Source organism: Macadamia integrifolia, unplaced genomic scaffold (assembly GCF_013358625.1).
Source record: "Macadamia integrifolia cultivar HAES 741 unplaced genomic scaffold, SCU_Mint_v3 scaffold741, whole genome shotgun sequence".
Classification (NCBI taxonomy): domain Eukaryota; kingdom Viridiplantae; phylum Streptophyta; class Magnoliopsida; order Proteales; family Proteaceae; genus Macadamia; species Macadamia integrifolia.
Window position 1 is genome coordinate 67,132 of NW_024870529.1, and position 7,678 is coordinate 74,809.

Genomic DNA, 7,678 nt, shown 5'->3' on the forward strand with positions numbered 1-7,678 from the left:
TGGCTTGTTCTATTGTCTTAATATATTTTTCATTCATAAAAAAAAAAAAAAAAAAAAAAAAAAAAAAAATGTAATTTCAAAACCAGAGCTAGAAAAGACCATGAGGTTTTCATTTCCATGAAGACCAGAAGACCAGAAGACCAAGATCAAGGCAATTCTTAGTTGATCACATAGCTCTATCACTTTTGAGTCCCAAGATGCCCCACATTGTATAATAATTATAAGGCCAAAGAGAAGTTGCAAGCAGCCGAAGAATGTAGATTGTAGTCAATGCTTTAATCCTTGACACTGGCCTACCCTCCTATTTTCATGAGGTGGATTTTGTTCTGATTTTTACCCTAAATGATTGATGTAGTCCCCCTCCCAAAAAAATAAATCAATTTTAAGATTCTAACAGAAATTTGTGTTGAAGATATGGAACTTACTTTTGTTGTGCAATTGTTTCTTTCTTATCTTATGCTTCACAATTATTGATGCAGAATTTAGGTTCTTATGAAGTACAACGCATAAGGTCGAGGCTGTCCTTCAATGGATAAATGGAAAATACCTATTGCAAATTGAAAATAAATAATGTTGGGATCTTTCTAAATTGGTTTTAGAATTTTTGTTTCCTTGAGGTTTTTCTTCAGAAAAATCTTAATTTGCACCTAGTATACAACAAATTCTTTTTTTTTTTTCCTTTTTAGGTAAGAAGTATACAACGAAATCTTACTTCTTGTAATACTCTGTTCCAAGATTTAATAATAAAATATGTCTTATATTTGAATTCAAAAAACGGCACCCGTACTTCTCGCTCTCGGTGATATTGCAAGACTTGAGGGGTGTTAATGGCAAAGGCCAGAGAGGAATTACTTTTATGTATTTAATTTAAATTATGAATGATATGATATTTTAGGAATTTAATTTAAATTATGAATGATATGGTAGTTTGTTTTATTCCTAAATGGGCTTGGTGTTTCAATGGTTGTGTGGTAGCATGGGTGATCAGATCTTAGAGTTTAAGTCCCCAGCAACATGCATTAATACCTATTGATTAGAAAAGAGGTAGACAAAGATATAACGGACATTTCACCATGATGGGGTTAATTGTAATATCATAAGAGTTGGATGGTGTAAAAATAGAGGAGAGAGAGAGGGAAGAGATTTGGGTAATGGGAGTTCCAATGGATGAGATTGGGTTGCCCTGCTCAATTCATTATATAAACTAACAATTACATACTCTTAGTAGGAATAAGAAATATACTCTTAGTAGGAATAGAAAGTAATAAAATAGAAACAAATTTAACCTTTTTTTTTTCTTTTTAGCTAATGATGGGTATCCAAGCCTTCGGCCTGACTAGTCCCGCAGACCCATACTGACCCCACAATCGCATAGACTGGGTCATACTGAGGTTGAATGAGAATCATTCAACTTTCACTGAAAGTAGTGAAGTATAAATCTAACTCTTATTTCTAATCTAATAACCGAATATAGTCAGATTAGAACACTCTTAAGGGGAGTCGTGGCTTGCACTGGACAGCTGGCCACGACTCCTCTATCTCACGCAATACTTTTAACAGATGGCACAAAGAGACAAATACAAATTGTAAGGGTACCATAAGAGTTGGATGGAACAAAGAGACAAATACAAATTGTAGGGGTACCCAAGTTTCTTAAAAACATAAGATCATGTTAAGAAGATATTCAAATTGTTTGGAGAAGGATCATTTTATTAGATTGAGATATACTTATACAAATCAAAAGAATGAAAATAATGAAAACCAACAAGGCAATCTTATCTATAGAAAAGAATTAAGGAATTCTAATCAAGAAATATTATCTACAGCTAATCTGATTTTATCTATACAACTACACAAATCAATAAAGAATAATTCAAAAAAATTCAAAATTCTGGTTGAGATTTTATCTCCAATAGATCATATGTTGAGCCTTATGTGAGGTTATGGAAGATATTTTAGATATTTTACAAAATCAATTTTGAACAAAAGGGGGGAAGAAATTTTTTTTTTTTTTTATTTTTTACTGTGAGAAACTAGAGAAGAGGAAGGAGAGATTGAAGGAGAAGAAGCAAACCAGCAAGAAAGTGAAATCAAGGAAAAGAAAAAAAGAGAGATCAAGAGAAAGAAGGATTCCACCTCTCAAACCTTGGTGGGGAAAATTCTATTCAAAGATTTACAAGGAAGAAGAAGGAAGAGAAAATAAGCTAAATTTGTCCCTTTACATCAGGCTTGGTATGCAGGGTTTATTTTAGTTCCCTACTTCCTTTAGCTGCAAAGGAATATCAGACGATTTGATGGGAGAGGTACAAGGGTTGAGTTTTTCTTTTAGCAGGGTGTCGTCCTTGCTCCTACTATGGCGCCAAGATCTGTGGAAGTCTTTTGGCGTGCTCTTCCCATATTATGGTTTAAACTTAGGGTCCGTTTGATAACGTTTCTGCCGTTTCTGTTTCAAGGAACGGCAGAAACAGAAATTGCTGTTTCTGGAAACAGAAACAGGTAAGAAGGGTGTTTGATAAGAAGGGTGAGGTTTCAAGACCCACGAGTCCCCCACAACACCAACAAGCTCACCATCTGCGCTTCCACCGCAGCTGAGCAAACCGTATGATCGTCTCCCGGTGGTTGCCAGAACTCAGGAGGTTCGCCATAAGACATCACAGAATCCGGTAAACTAATCGATTCCTTGCATCGTTCCTCACTGGAATTCGACGAAAGTTCACGACTTTGCGAATACCGTGTACCCTTTTCAACTAAATCTCCTCGTAAAGAAACCATTTTGAACTTATCCAAATGATTGGGCATCCTGGTCCAGAAATTGTCCCACTTTCTTCTATAACTGCGATGAAATCCCAATAATCTATTCCGGGAAAATGCCCTCGAAGCTACATCTTTGAAAATTTTTGACCTCAAAGCAACAGCAACAGCAACAGCAGCCGCCATGGCTCTGCTTCTTTCGTTCCCCAACTAAAATCCACCAACAAGAAAGCTTTTTCCTTTTCAACCCCTCATCAGTACTGGCTCATACGTGAAGTAAAACGAAAAGGATTTGCGGAATTGAAGAAAAACTCTGATGGGTAACCCTTGACTCTGTGATTACAGGCTTGACCAAGCAGATTTATTCACGGTGGATGAGGAGAGAGACGGGTCTTACAAGAAGGACGAGATGGATCAGGAAGAACTGCTGATTGGGTCTCTGGGAAGAGGAAAGGAAACGGGGGTTTCTGTGGGCAGAGGCGATGAGAGGAGGTGTGGAGAGAAGAAACGAGATGGATCAGGAAGAACTGCTGATTGGGTCTCTGGGAAGAGGAAAGGAAACGGGGGTTTCTGTGGGCAGAGGCGATGAGAGGAGGTGTGGAGAGAAGAAACGAGATGGATCAGGAAGAACTGCTGATTGGGTCTCTGGGAAGAGGAAAGGAAACGGGGGTTTCTGTGGGCAGAGGCGATGAGAGGAGGTGTGGAGAGAAGAAACGAGATGGATCAGGAAGAACTGCTGATTGGGTCTCTGGGAAGAGGAAAGGAAACGGGGGTTTCTGTGAAGGAGGTGGCATGGTGGGTTCAGAGGGAGGAGGTGAGGGTTCAGGTAGAGGAGGAGGTGAGGGTTCAGCGGAGGAGGGTTCAACAGGGACAGGACGAAGGAGAAGGGTCTGTAGTTGCAGAGCTCCCTTCGAATGAACAGCATAAATTCCCGTTGTTCGTTGTTGGTTCGTAGGTCATCGATTTTTTGTGCCCATTTTTTGTTTCGAGAAATGAGCGAAACAAGTAAAACTTGTTTCGTCATTCATGTTTCTTAAAGCATAAATTGTTATAAATTTCAATTTATGTTTCAAGAAACAAGTGGAACAGAAAATTTTTACCAAACGGTATTTATGCCGTTTCTGTGTTTCTGAGAATAAGAAAACACAGAAACACGTTTCTGGTTACGTTATCAAACGGGCCCTTAATATCAATGGGTGCTCGGTTAGAAATCTAGGGCGAGTTGGAGCGGGTGGTGTTTTTTCATGATTCTAGTTCTAAAGTAGTTTCCTCCTTTGGTACTTTCCTTGGGATCTCCTCAAATTATGAGATAGAATTCCAAGGACTTATTATAGGCATCGAATTGGCGAAAATATGAGTGTTCAAAGATTATGGATTAAATAGGACTCAAGGGCTGTAATCTTGGCCCTAAAAAGTGGGTCGCTCCCATGGTATGTCTTTTATGATTGGAGATTTTTACAATCTTACCTTGTTGAAATTCAGTGGAAGATTTCTCATTGTTTAAGAGAGGCAAACCCAATGGCAAATCACCTTGCTAAAGTAGCTGCTGGAAGTGGTTTGTTTGCCCTCCACTTCTTCAATTTGTTTTGGATGATCTTAGAATGGATGCGGATTGTAGAGGTAGATTTTGGTTCTTGTAATTTCTTGTGGAGTAGTGGGTCTTCACCCCTGCTGATGGCCATGCCGAAGGTGGGAGAGTGATCCCTGGGTTTTTTCCCTCCTCTTTGTTTTTGTTTCTGGATCTTTTGGATTTTCAGCCTGTATATTCTCATTTTCTTTTCTTCTTTTAATATAAATGATCTTTTTAGCACAAAAAAAAAAAAAAAAAAAAAAAAAGGGAAGGAAAGAAAAGGGGATCAATATAGGCCCGCAGGACTAGTCAGGCTGAAAGCCTAGATACTTGTCATTAGCAAAAAAAGGAAAGAAAAAAAAAAGTTTAATGAATTTTCTATATTTTATTATGTGTTGTTTTATATTTGATCATTTGATTGTTGCTCATGAGGGTGTAGGGAGAGTAGGTTTGAGTTGTGACATTTATACTTGGCCACTATTTGTTTTATCACATAAAATTCTGAGCATGTATGCTTGATTTAATGCATGGATGTGTCAACAATGGGTATCAAGCAAATGCCTCGACTCGAGTGGATTATAAAATGCCTCCTCTATAATCCTGGTTAATTTTATTATTTTTTAAAAAATTAAATAACAACGACTTTTTTTTAATGCAAATAATTAGAACTAATTTAATTATTTTCTTTTTTGGGGGAAAACGTTGATGTTTTTTTTTTTTCCACATGAGTTTCCATGTTGAGAAGCTTTACTTCTCCAACATGAGTGGATCATACAATGCATTCTCTATTATGCTTGTTATCTTTTTAAGATATTAAAGGCCAATAAATTTTTTTCCCACATGTCGCAAGCATTAACATGTCGAATATGGTACTGATCCATTTGCCAAGCTGAATGGATCTCACATTACCTCTTCTATGATCTCTTTAAAATAAAATAAGTAACTAAACATCTATAGATTTTTATTTTTTTAACACATTTTGATTTTTTTTTTTTTTTCATCACTTGTTATGTGAGCCAACATTTTGAAAAGATTTATTGGCCAAATGCCCCTGACCTAAATGGATCAAATATTAGATGTCAACTCTATTATCATTGTTAACATTTTTAAGAAATTAAAAACAATGGATTTTTTTTTAGTGCAAATCATTTGACTTGGTTTGTTGGATTTTTTTTCCCCCATCACTAGTCACAAGCACTGTTAGTTAAAACGGGAACGGCAAAAAAACAGAAACGTACGGTACGGGTTTTAAACAGATAAAAACGATGAACGGTACAGTAAAAAAAAGGGTCAAAAAAATAAGGAACGGAAAACGAACGGTACGAGTATTAAACGTGTAGTTTTCAAAAAAACGAAACCAAAAAAATGGTAGTATACTCGTGCAATTTGAGAGATTATTACTTGTATATATGCATCTAATATTCCAAAAGCTCTAGGAGTCCCAAGATAAAATAGCCCAATGGGCTACAAGAAAATAAGATGTTGCTAGCTTTGGCTTCTCCTTACTCAATGGGCTATAAGAAGATGAGATTTTTTTCCTGTAGATAGTATGGAAGTTAAAACCCAAAAACCAAGTACCATATTGTCTTCACTCTTCACTTTTACTAGTAGGTTTTTTTTTTTTTTNCAATGGGCTATAAGAAGATGAGATTTTTTTCCTATAGATAGTATGGAAGTTAAAAACAAAAAACCAAGTACCATATTGTCTTCACTCTTCACTTTTACTAATAGGTTTTTTTTTTTTTAAATTAATTAATTAATTTTTTTAATAAAATTCCTATTTTACCCTTAAAAAATGGATACGCGTTTAAAACGGCCATTTAAAATGCATTTAAAATGGATTCTTTTTCCGTTTTCCTTTTTTTCCGGATTGTATAATAGCATACGGGAAAACGCGTTTTAAACAGCAAAAAAATGAGAATGCGTTTAAAACGCATTTTAACTAACAATGGTCATGACTCTTTGGATCACCAAAACAATAAATAAAACATTGACGTTTCACCAAAACAGGAATCTTTGTAGTCATGACTCTTTGGACCACCAAAACAATAAATAAAACAATGAAGTTTCACCAAAATAGGAATCAGCTTGCCTCTTCGTAGTCATGACTCTCTGGACCACCAAAACAAGTGGATGTGGTACGTATAGTAAGCAACGCTTTCGTAGGATCAATGGACAACAATGGACATGCCAAGACTCGAACACACAACCAGTCGACTTGAGCGGTGATGGATTGAGGGTATTTTCACCACTAGGCTACTGGCCCCTTTGGTAATCAATAGGGAATGAAAAGTAGAGAAAGAAGAGGACAATTTGACGATGACTTTTATCGCAAGTAGAGAAAGAAGAGGACAATTTGACGATGACTGTTATCGCTCATTCAATACAATTGAAAGAGAATTAGAAAGAAGAATTCAATGTTGAAAGGTCAACACGACTTTGTCTCGGTTCTATAATTGGACGAATTTTCGATTTATAAGGAGGTACATCCTAATTTAGAGCAAAAGATTGACAGGGAGACCTGGGCCCTACATGGTAGCCAGTTTGTTTCTGAATTAAATTTCTATTCATAAATGAATTTTTATATTTTCTTTTCTAGGTTACATTTCTAGGCAAAAAAATGTGTTTGATAATGTATAGTAATTTCAATTTCTAGGCTGAAAAATAAATAGAAGTGCATTTGTTAAGTGCATATTAATTTCTGTGTGGAACTTATACAAATTTACAAAATGTCAATCAATATCCAAAATTTTGGCATATGCGGTGATGGTGGTGGTGTGGTGTTGGTGGTGGGCTGATGGTTGCAATTGCCTTAGAGGTAGTTGTTTTATTTTTAACATGAAATTACTTTTTTACCCATTAAATTAACCATGTGCTCATTAAAGAGAAATTTCCTATTTTAGCCCCTTATTTTTTGGGATAGAGAAGTTCATAAAAGATGTTTCTTTATTTCTATTTCCCAGCAACATTTTGTTTCTGGTTCATTCCTAAGAAGAAAAAAATGAACTAGTATTAGCAAATAGATTTCTATTCATTTTTTGTTGCAAGAAAAAAAAGATATAAGAAATATAGAAACATAATGATTATCATGTAACCCCTGATCCACCTAATAAAACAATAAGGAAAAAGTATTTCTGACATGTCATTGTGGGGTATTGATTTTATTTTGATTCAAATTGTGAAGTATATAGAAATCGAAACTGAACTATTTAATAAATGATTCTAACTTGAAATAACTTCATAAACGGAATCCGTCAAAAGGTTCGATTAAATGGCTTTTATTTTTTTTATTTTATCATATGCCATGGAGCTGGTTTTGAATCATTGGATTTTTTTTCTTTTTTTTTTTTTTTTTTT